Genomic DNA, 11,828 nt, shown 5'->3' with positions numbered 1-11,828 from the left:
ATGTAATACAGAAAGGTGTGGAGATTATTAAGAAGATGAATGACATAAAAGTGTCCATTATAAGCAAAAGGAAAGGAAAAGCCCTTTTAAATATCCAGTTAAAACATGCGGCAAGTTTATAGAAATGTATTTTTTGTACTTCATATGGTTTTGAATAACTTTACTGTTTGCATTTGATGACTAAAAATGTCATGCGGTGTAACATCAAGTAAAATTAATTTTATATTGTACTTACTCCCTGAATGTATGTGTACATATTTTAATCATTATTTTCATAAAGTTTTACAATATTATATTTTTTTATGCATGTTTCTGCACCACATATTTTCAAATATTAATAAAAAGAAAAGTTTTTTTGTTCAAATATTTTTATAAGGAATATTTAATAATGAACATCATATATGTTGATATACTTAAAGGGAAAATTAAATTTTAATTTTTATTTTTATATTGTTTCTCGAGGTTAGTTTTTCTGCACCAATAAAGGTTCAATACTTTCAGGTTCAGAAATCATCATTTTGATCAGAAAAACATCTAGGTTTGACAGTCTGAACATCTTTATCTAACAGCAGTATTGTGGTTGATAGACAGACATGCAAGGTTGCCAGGTCCCTGAAAAATTTCCAGACCAAAGCTGACTCAAAACCCACCCAAAAGGGATGAAAACCAGCCCAATTTTCCTTCGTCCAATCACAGCCATAGGCGTAAATCCCGGGGGGGACGGGGGGGACAGGACCCCCCCTATCTGAGGCTTGTCCCCCCTAAAAATATCATTACAAGTGACTCTGTGTATTGAAAATAATATAATGGACATATACTTGAAATAATTGTGTGATTAGTAAAACAAAATAAACGCAAAAAAACGTTTTAAATTCAGAAATGTTTTGATTCCCCCCTCCCTTTCCTCACAGTAGTTTGGTCCACTGCCTGCTTTCCTTCTTTACCTATACACACACATGAGTCCGGTGAGAGAAAGCAAGTTAGTTATGTGTAAGTAGGCTGTCAAGGCTATTTTATTCTCTTTAAACATCGAGTGAAATGATTCTTTATCTTTAATACAGATGATGCTGGATCATTAATAAATCCGATGTATTTTCTATGAGCGATTATAAGTTTGACAAGCTTAATATCGTAGCTTGTCACCCACTACAACTAACATGGCGATAAGCCTGTGTGTGAACTGATATTAGGCTAATATTGTAGACCTATGTGTTGGGTTTGGTTCACTATGATGTTAAGTGGCAGATCAGTGGGTTTAATGCGGTTGAATTAATGCGAAAGAGACGAAACCTAAAATACTATGGATGACGCAAAATAATAATTATAATATGACCGCGTGGTGAACCATAAACTCATTTAAACACGGTCTCCATGCTATGTACACATGCTGTGTACACATATCTATCCTTGCAAGTACAATTTTGGCTGTATTATTTGTGTCCCCTTCAAAAATTGCTCTTGAGAAATTTTACGTTTATTGTCCCCCCCTACTGTCAGATGAAATTTACGCCCCTGAGCACAGCTACGGGATTCCCATTGATGGCCTTTTTCATTTGGATTATTCTATGTTTTAAATCTTAATTAGATGATTTCAGCTAGACATGTTTACATGTAGGGTGCATATTTAATTATTTAATCTGTATTTTATTCCCTTTCCTACTTACTTTTTACCTTTTTGCTGCCCTCGGGCAGACGTTATAGAATAATGAAAACTCGGACTAATAGACTAAAAAACAGTTTTTACCCCAGAGCCATAACTGCACTGAACACAAATAAGAATTAAACACTTAGTAATTATCTACTGTGCAATCATTTACTGTGCAATAAGACGGGATCGTGCAATGACCGGCAGAAATGTGAATGTAATCTGTGAATGTTGAGTTGAGCTGGTATGTTTCTCCTATTGTGTTCTTGTATGTTTCTAGGTATAAATATGCCTAGCTTTCTATTTTTTTTTTTCTTTTATTGTTCTTGCACCTTAAAGGTTTGCTTTTTCAATTTCGTTGTACTTGTACAATGACAATAAAGACATACGATATGATACATACGATACGATACGATACGATACCTTTTGGTACGTCATCCAAAAATGAAAATTCTGTCATTATTTACTCACTCTGACGCTGTTCTGTACGAGTCTCTTTCTTCTGCTGAACACAAAAGATATTCTGAAGAATATGTACCAAAAAGTTGCTGGTCCCCACTGTTTGGTTACCTATATTATTGAAAATATCTTCTTTTTATGTTAAAGAAACTAATATAGGTTTGGAACAACTTGAGGGTGAGTAAATGATGATAGAATTTTCATTTTTTTCAGGTGAACTATTCCTTTAATTCTTCTTTTACTCTGTCTTTGATTTTCAGCACAGCATGATAAATTGTTTAAAATGTAATATAATATACATAACATTGTTACAATGTGATATGCTGACATAGCCATCCATAAAAGCAGCTTTACAGATAATTATGTCAAATCATAATATATGGCCAACCTTTATGCCTTTTAGTAGCATTTGGCAGGTTAGAGATTTAGCAGATTAAAATGCATTTTGCCTTAAACGTATTGTCTTGTGCCCCCTCCAATTATTTTAACACTGTAAACTGTAAACATCTTCATACAATAAATGAAAAACTGGTATTGTCTGGTCTCAATCAAGACCATTTCATAGTGTACATACTCTTTACATACTATTGTTTTGTCTGTGATTAATCTACGATGCCAAACTCAATTATTCTTTGTTAATTTCCCTATTTGGGCGAAACTCACGTAGCCTAGGTTGTAAAAGTGACAACAAATGTGTCCCTCATCTCACCTTCACGCGATCGTTCAGCGGTGCCTTAGTTGCCAGGTATTCATTAACTAATTGGTGAAAGCATGTATTTTCATTTTACTTTGTCTACAGATACATTGGCGGTCGCAGTACATAATAAAAGTAGCCCAAAAAATGCAACCAGCGTCTCTGTAATGTTTCCCGCGACTGCATTTTCAAAATAGCACAGCTGTGCTGAAAAACCACGACCCTGGCAACACCTTCAAACACTTGTTCAGGACACACATCTTTACATAAGACCTTAAAGGGATAGTTCACCCAAAAATGAAAATTCTGGCATTAATTACTCACACTCATGTCGTTCCAAACCTGTAAGACCTTTGTTCACCTTCGGAACCCAAATTAAGATATTTTTATAAAATCCGAGAGCTTTCTGCCCAGAAAGGTATTAAGGACATTGTTAAAATAGTCCATGTGACCAGGGCCGTACCCACCATTGAGGTCCCCGAGGTCCGGACCTCGGTATTTTTCCAATAACAGTTGTAAAATAATTACCTTATATTAATTTTGCTTTGATGCTACAAGGATAAAAAGCCAAGATAACAGATCATCTCATCTGAGATGCCTCAGCGGTAGGGGTGTGCGGTATATAGTCTGCGATAATACCGTATTCGTTGTTTTAAGTCAAGTCAAGTCACCTTTATTTATATAGCGCTTTTAACAATACAGATTGTGTCAAAGCACTTAACAGTATCAAATTAGAGGATAGAGTGTCAGTAATGTATAATGATAAGATTAAACACTAAATTTTCAATTTTCAGTTAAAGGCATTTCATTATTGAATTCAGAGATGTCATTGTCTAGCTCAGTTTAGTTTAAATAGTATCTGTGCAATCAAATCGGCGATAATCGCTAGAAATTAAGTGTCCCCAACTGAGCAAGCCAGAGGCGACAGCGGCAAGGAACCAAAACTCCCTCTGTGACAGAATGGAGAAAAAAACCTTGGGAGAAACCAGGCTCAGTCGGGGGGCCAGTTCTCCTCTGACCAGACGAAACCCGCAGTTCAAAAGTTTATATTTCTATTTTAATTTTGTTGCAATTTCTAACAATAGTAGTATTATGTAGTTAGGTATTTTATTATATTTTTAGTTATTTTGTTATATTTTTTAGTTTTATTGTATTTTAATCGAGGTTTTCACTGGGGATATGTCTCTGGGGGTCATCTGGGTGTCCTGGTCTCCGCTGACGATCAGGGCTGTAGACATCATCTCTTGGTGCTGATCCACCATCTGATCTGGATACGGACTGAGAAACAGAATAGGAAAGAAACAGACAAATATTAGCGTAGATGTCATTCTACTTACGATGTAACGAGTACATCTTGTGTTATGGGGAGTGTTCCCGGTTCCGGTTGATCTAATTAATGCAGCCTAACAATCCTTTAACGGATTTGAATAATAGAAGCGTATTAGTGTGTTATGTGTAAGCCAGGCTACGTAGGTTTTAACGATGTGCGATTTGACATTATCGAGTATTTTGCAAAAACCATTCAAAACACCCCGACAGAGCGCACGCATACATTACGTGAAGTCTAGTGAGTGCGCATTTAGAGTGCGTTCTTTCACTTCGTGATTCAGTCTAATGAAATGCATTTAATGATCACAAATTAAAGATAAGGGGGCAGAAAATGTATATTTATACCACTTCATAGTAAATCAATTTCATATGAAGAGTGCCATTTTCTCCAAAAATTACCATGATTACAAATGTGATATTGATTTTTTACAACAGCTCAATAAACAATAAGTTAATTAAGAGACTTAAGTTTTAGACACCATATTGCTTGTTTTTGCTCTATTTCGCCAACAAAAATCACTCCAAACACAGCCACAGCACTGTTTTGCGTCTCTGAGCAACATGACAGATCGTTCCTGAATGAATCAACCGTTTAAATGATTCGGTTCAATCGCAATGACTCACTTATTAACAGTGATTTGCTGTCACCTACTGGCGATTTTAATCTCACATTTCGACTTTCTCGAAAGTTTTAAATAATTTCAAATATCACTATATCAAAACATTATTTATGCATTTGTAATTGCAGGTTAAATGGATTTATGTCCTGCATCAAACAGTGTAAATACATCTAAATGCCACTTCAGATGACTCTTGTGTTGATTTCATTTGCTTGGTATCAGCTCAAATGTCTTATTCTAAACTGATTAAATGTAAGAATGTGACTCAAAAGATAATGGACACTTTTAGAAAAAATGGCTTTATATAAAGGTAAAAATGCCCATAAAATGTAAAAATCAGTTTAAATTTATTGGGAAAAAAAAATATATATATTAATGTTTAATCATTTTAGACACCTGATTTTACTGAAGGCTACCAGGATAATTATAACTTTTTATTAAATTCATAAACAAACTATATCTTCTCTATTTACAGTTTGTAGCATGGATCATTCATTGCAACATTTAATCTGATTTTCATGCTTAAGAATCTGTTAATAAATCTTGAAAAATAATTCATGCTACTACTGCCCACTGACTTGGTTTTAAACCTATATTATTATCCAATTTATGAGCCTTAAAACATCTTAAAATGCACACAAGTAGGTCAGGAAAATCTAAATTTTCTCGGGGGAGCATGCCACCGAACACCCCTAACTATCTACATTTTGGGACCTCGGTATTTATAAAAACCTGCGTCCGGCCCTGCATGTGACATCAGTGGTTCAACCATAATATTATGAAGCTACAAGAAGTTTTTGTGCTATAAAAACAAAACCCCCACTGACTTTATTCAACAGTTTCTTCTCTTCCGTGTCAGTATGAACGGGGCGTACTTATCCATTAGGCAAAGGTAGGCGACTGCCTTGGGGCCCCCAAAGCCAAGGGCCCCCTAAAATGCTTTTCATATATGAGATGCGCATTAAGCGCAGATACGTGAACGGTTGTTGTTTACGGTGTTTATTACCACGAAAACCGTCTGCGTGTCCGAGTTGAACATGCTTCTTGTGTATCCTGCTTGTAGCAAATGAAAATATTATGCATCTGAAGCTGACTGCCGCACGAGCGCGAGTTCTCTCTTTCCCAGTGCACACACACCTGCGAGCGGCTGAAAGGAGCTGCGATTTCAGTTAAAACAGATATGTTGCTTCTCTAATTTTACATGCAAGTATAGCCAAAATCACAGCACAGCTATTGTCTTTATCTTATGTGTAGATTTTATCAGACGACGGCACGATTATAAATCAGAATTTTTGTGCAGATTAACGTATTGGAAGGGAGAACTGCTTATGTAGTCTTTTAATGGGTCGCATTTCAGTCACTATTTCATATTCATCCCGTTGTCTGACAACAGGAACAGTCAAATATATCAATGAAAACAGTTTTATTGATAATTTAGCTGCATCAAAATACAGTATGTGGCACAGAGAGGCAAACAAATGTAATAATAAATAATAAATGTACATTTTGCACGTTCAGAAGAAGTGAGCTGCCCTGTCGTGCGAAAATGTAAACAGGTTTGTGTCAGTAAATTGCTCAGTGCAAAGAAAGAGAAGTAATAGGATCCTGGTATTTATATGTTCTTTTATTTCATGTGTCTAATAGACACAAACAAGTTCTTTGAAAAACATCTATGACCTATGAAACATGTCTAGGTCTACTCTTCATGCTCTATGATGTATGGTTTCACTAATAATAAACATATATTGCATAAAGCATCCATATTTGTCCATGCCCATGTTGATTAGAGTATTAAAAACTTGAAAAGTAATAATTTAAGGTACATTTAGAACAGATAAAAATGTGTGATTAAGATGCGATTATTTGCAAGTTAACTCATGACAATCAAGCGATTAATCTAATCGATTGACAGCCCTAAGTTAAAATGACTAAAATTAAAAGTAGGCTTACGCTGGTAACTCATTAGTGGACTTTCCTCGTCAATATAGGCTATATTCTTTCACACTTTTCTCATTCTCATTGATTCAAGTTTTTATATGAATAAACCTCTGAAGGGAACCGATTGTCTTCAGAAAAGTTTCGATGGCATTTTCATTTTACCTGATAAAGTATCATTTATGAACTGAGTGCTGCTTTGTTTACAGCCATTACTGGGGAAACCACTATATTTCTGACGTTCCAGAAGCACCTCCTACTGGCAGAGAATGAATGTGCATTTTCAATAATCCAGTCTGCAGTTTTTGTTTACACCAATGCATAAATCCACCCACATAAACCCATTTTAAATAATATAATAATTTATACTTCTGACTCATCCCTTTTCTTAAAAAAAAAAATTATCATTTTATATCTCAACGGTAAATCAATTGCTATTTCGTGGTCTACAACATGAAAGAATAAAAGTGTCTGCTACATTAATAAAGGTAAATGTAAATGAAAGAATCCCATTATAACATGTACATGAAAAATTTAGAAACATTGGACATAACTATGGGGCACCATTGTGCAGCAGCAAGCATTACGACAAAAAAGGAACCTCAAGGTTGAGGTAAATGTGTGGAAATGTATAGGGCCCCATTCCTATATTTGCCTGGGGCCGCCAATTAACTAAATCCGCCCATGAGTATGAACAACTGAACAAACAACTCTGTGAAGAGTACAAGACATAATTGAGAAAATATGAGAGGAAACAGTGGTTTTGAGTGCGTGTATGCTATGTTAGTGAGATGGAGGGAGAATAGATGGCAGGCTTATGCAAGATCATTGTCCTTATTTGCAACTGTTCATGTGTGTGTGTGTGTGCAGTACCTATCTATATTATGGCACACTCAGTCAAGCTTCAGTGCTGCAGACTTTTCAGAATCTCTGGGGATGAAAATTCACAGAACTCCTCATAAGATCAGCCCTGCATTGCCTGTGGCACTCAACTTTAAAAGCTAGCTGAGTTCTTTTAAATGGTTCATCTGGACTAGACACACTGAGTTCTAAGTACTCTAACAGGAACAACAACCACTTCCTCTGCATGCTATTTTTAGTTGCTGTACCCAGCTGTGTAAATCCTATAGATTAAGCTGTGTAATGTTAAGTAAAGTAAAATACACGAATAGCATTTGTTGTGTTTTATAATAGTGTCTATTATTTTAAAGACAAATACTTGTGACAGGCTTAAAGTACACAGTAAATTTCCTGGTGTTAAATCAACACCGCTTGGTGTACATATGGGATCTCCAAGCGGTGTTGATTTAATAGTAGCTAAATAATCATATGATGATAATTTTGTCAATGGCAAGTAAACAGCTAGAACTTGTGATGAACTTGAACACCAACAGATGAACTTGCGGTGCATGAGTTTGAACTTCCTCTGAGACACATTTTAACTAATTGTACTGCCTCTGATAACTGATGCAGTGGAGTCTACTGTAAGTCTGATACCAATAGTGAAATGCTACTATTTAACAGTTTTCTAATTTAATACAATATTTTATACTGTCAGCAAGACAGTTTGACCAAAAGGTTGAACTAACAGTTGAACATATCAGAACATTTTAGTGTCTCTCCCTCTTTAATGACAGAAACGTTTGATTTGACATGAACTCCACGTTTGTGCAAAACCTGATGATTATGTTACTCATCATGATTTGACAGTGTTCCAAAGATCAACTTGCGTGTTTCAATGAAAACAAGGAAATCTGATAGTCTTTTTGTACAAAGGAATCCACGATTAACATCATACATTTGGTTATTTTTGGTGACCTAAAAAAGGTGGAGTATGTTTTGCAATTTTAAACTTTCAGTTCATTTCCAGGTTTAAAATATATCTTTAATTGCAGAATTCAAATGTAATCTTAGACTGTTAGACTTTTTTTTTTTTTTTTTTTTTGCCTTTTTAAAAGAACCTTTACATAAAAGTGAAGCCTATGATATGATATAAATCATATATGTAGAACATTTCATAATTAATTAACATGACTGTAAAGTTAAGACCTGGATGTACTTAAAAATAAAAAATAAACAGTGGGAAAGAAAACAGGGACTTCCGATTGTGTGTCTCCACTACAGACTTCTCACAAAACAGGATATCTCTCTGAAAAACACCTTCAGATGGGAAGACAGCCTGCAGAGCTGTGGAAATCCCCACACTAGGACAGTGGCAGCACCTTCCCAGTACACACTTCACTCTCACCAAGTGGAAGAACCCTTCTGATTTGCACACGCCATACTGGACAATGATCTTTCTGTCAGAACAGCAAGAATTGGGCCTTGGCTAGCAAGATATTTGGAAACAGAACTGAGGAAAACCTTTTGCAACTCCTCACATACTGTACGTATAATAAACTACCAAAACACTCAGGAAAGTTCAAACAAAAATGAAAATTCAGCCAGCATTTACTCATCTTCATGTCATTGCGAACCTGACTTTATTTATTCTGTAAACACACAAGAAGATACAGTATTTTTACAAATGCCTCTGTCCCCTTTTTTTGGCCATGGTAGTCATGGTGTGCAATGTCATTTAGACGGTTATCTTCTACAATATATCATTTTTTTTTAAAGAAAAAAATGGTAACACTTTTAAGATAAGGTCCCATTAGTTGACGCATATAATATTAGTTAATGTGTTAATTAACTTGAACTCACAGTAAGCAATACATTTGTTACAGTATATATAATTCTTTATTAACATTATATAAAAACAAAATGTAATGGGTAGTTTAGGTTAATTAAATAATATCAGATACAATGTTTGGTTTTAATAATGATGAAATGAACATTAACTATGACTAATAAATGCTTTAGAAGTATTTTCATTGTTCATGCTAACAAATGTAGTTAACAATGGTTAAACCTTATATTGTAAAGTGTTTTCCATTTTACAAGAGTAACCTAAACAAGACAAATAAACAAAGCTATAAGTTGTTTTACAGTTACGGAGTATTAAATTACTCAGATATCCTGTATTCACTGCTAGACAATATAAGGAAGCGGTGGACAGTAACATCAGCGGTCAGGTATACCTCTCTGGACTTGGGAAATGTGTTTGTGTAGGGGGAGGGAGGTCTACCTTAAATGATCTTGGCCAAATGCAGTGGAGCCAAAGGCAGATTTATGCACTGACAGGAACATTTAGTAAACCTGCCAAAAGATCAGGCAAGTCTGCAGAGGGAAGTGTGAAGTGGGTCAGTCACTCAATATTAAAGTCATCTATTGTCTCAGATCATAGTACTCAGTGACATGAAAGCTGCTGTTATGGAATCACCTTGGCAAACAAAACCAACAAGAATTTGAGATGATTTGTTTGACAGTATACCAAATAATAATAATAATAATTTTATTCCTGTTTGGTAAGAATGTTTATCAGCTTCATTGTTAATACCTCTCATGCTTATAGCATAATGGAGTCACGGCTAAAGGACATTCACCCAAAAATTTGAATTCTGTCATCATTTACTCACCCTAATGTCATTAAACCCATAAAACATTTATTCATCTTCGGAATGCATTTGAAAATATTTTTAATATTCTATCTTCATTTTTTGTTCCTTCCAGTTGACAGGCCACACAACCAAAACCTTCATGTATCAGTAAAGTAAAGTACAAAAAGACATAAAAGTAGCTTGCTTGTTGTGCTTCACTTTACCATATTCAGTGTAATCTATTTATGAGCATTTACTCATGTCTACATATAAATAAAAGGCTAAATTAAGTCTGCTTATCATGTGTCTCTTGAAAAGACTTGGATTGTCAGTTAATTTGGATGACTTTTATGATGTATTTTTATAATTTTTGATATGTGAATGTTTTGGTTGTGTGGACTTCAATGGATGGAGAGAATATTAAAAATATACTGGAAATTCAAAATATTTACTTACCCTCACATTGTTTTAAACCTGTATGACTTTGGTTCTTCTGCGGAACACAAAAGCAGATGTTTTAAAGAATGTTGGTAAAATAAATCACTGCGGATGAATTGTACCAGAAAAGATACATGAATCACAGTTGCTCCACTAAAACAAAAACAGTAACAGTTATTGGTATGCATACAGGGTTTGCACAATAATCTGCATGTCAACAGATAATCATGCATTAATAAGTACCAGTCTATATACCAAGATGGTTTAACAAAGACTCTGTGACGAAACAAACTCTATTTTCATATAACGAACTTACAGCTATGAGAAGTTGGCCTCTCAGTAGCAAAAATGCCTTTGGGTAGACTGAAATTCCAAAACTTTGGCACAGACATACCTGACCTGAATGGGAAGTAAACCACGGGCAGCTGAAGCATGAAGCATGACGTAGGCCTATAAATCCACCCACAAAAACAGACTGCTGCTTTCAGTCTTTCTCCTTTCATTCTCTTCTACCAGTATCCTAAACTCTAGACGCATCAACAAGCATCAAAATTGTAGGATTATTATACTTCACATTCAGGTAATAAACCAGGGCTTATGGCAAAAAGCAACTGAGAGATATTTAAAACAGTGAATAATTATTATGTTATGTAACATATTATGTATGTGATATTCTCCTTACATCCTGCTTTTGCAATCAGAACAAGCACCAAATCATTCACTAGTGTCTTCCACACCACTAATACAAGCCCGGAAACACTGGCTCAAAACATGGAAGGAGACTATTAACTTGGATCTTATTTTAGCATTTAGTGTTATTGTTATTATTTGACCACACAGAGAAAAAAAAACACGTAAATATTGTTTCTTCCTGAGAAGGGGCGTGTGTTGCATGAGCAGGAATGAGACCACTGTGTAACTTCCTGTAAGAAAATTAGCCTAGGTGCCCCATTCCATTCAGAGTCCATTCAAATATAGATTTACGAAAGAGCCTTCCTGCTGTACATTAACACTAACAGACAAAAATTAATGAATTGAAACCCTGAGAACCCTGTTTTTATGGTGCATTTTAAGGATTATATTTTTTTGTGCTATAAAATGACTGAAGCTCTGAAATCTTATTCAGGTTATGAAAAAAAAAAGCAACTGAACATGTTTTTCCACAACATTTTTTTTTTTTCCCACTGATAATCTTCATTTGTATTTGCATATGAAGATAAGGATAAAAA

The sequence above is a fragment of the Onychostoma macrolepis genome, chromosome 06 (genome assembly GCF_012432095.1).
Source record: "Onychostoma macrolepis isolate SWU-2019 chromosome 06, ASM1243209v1, whole genome shotgun sequence".
NCBI classification, from domain to species: domain Eukaryota; kingdom Metazoa; phylum Chordata; class Actinopteri; order Cypriniformes; family Cyprinidae; genus Onychostoma; species Onychostoma macrolepis.
The sequence above is the reverse complement of the archived record's forward strand: the minus strand, read 5'-3'. Positions refer to the sequence as shown.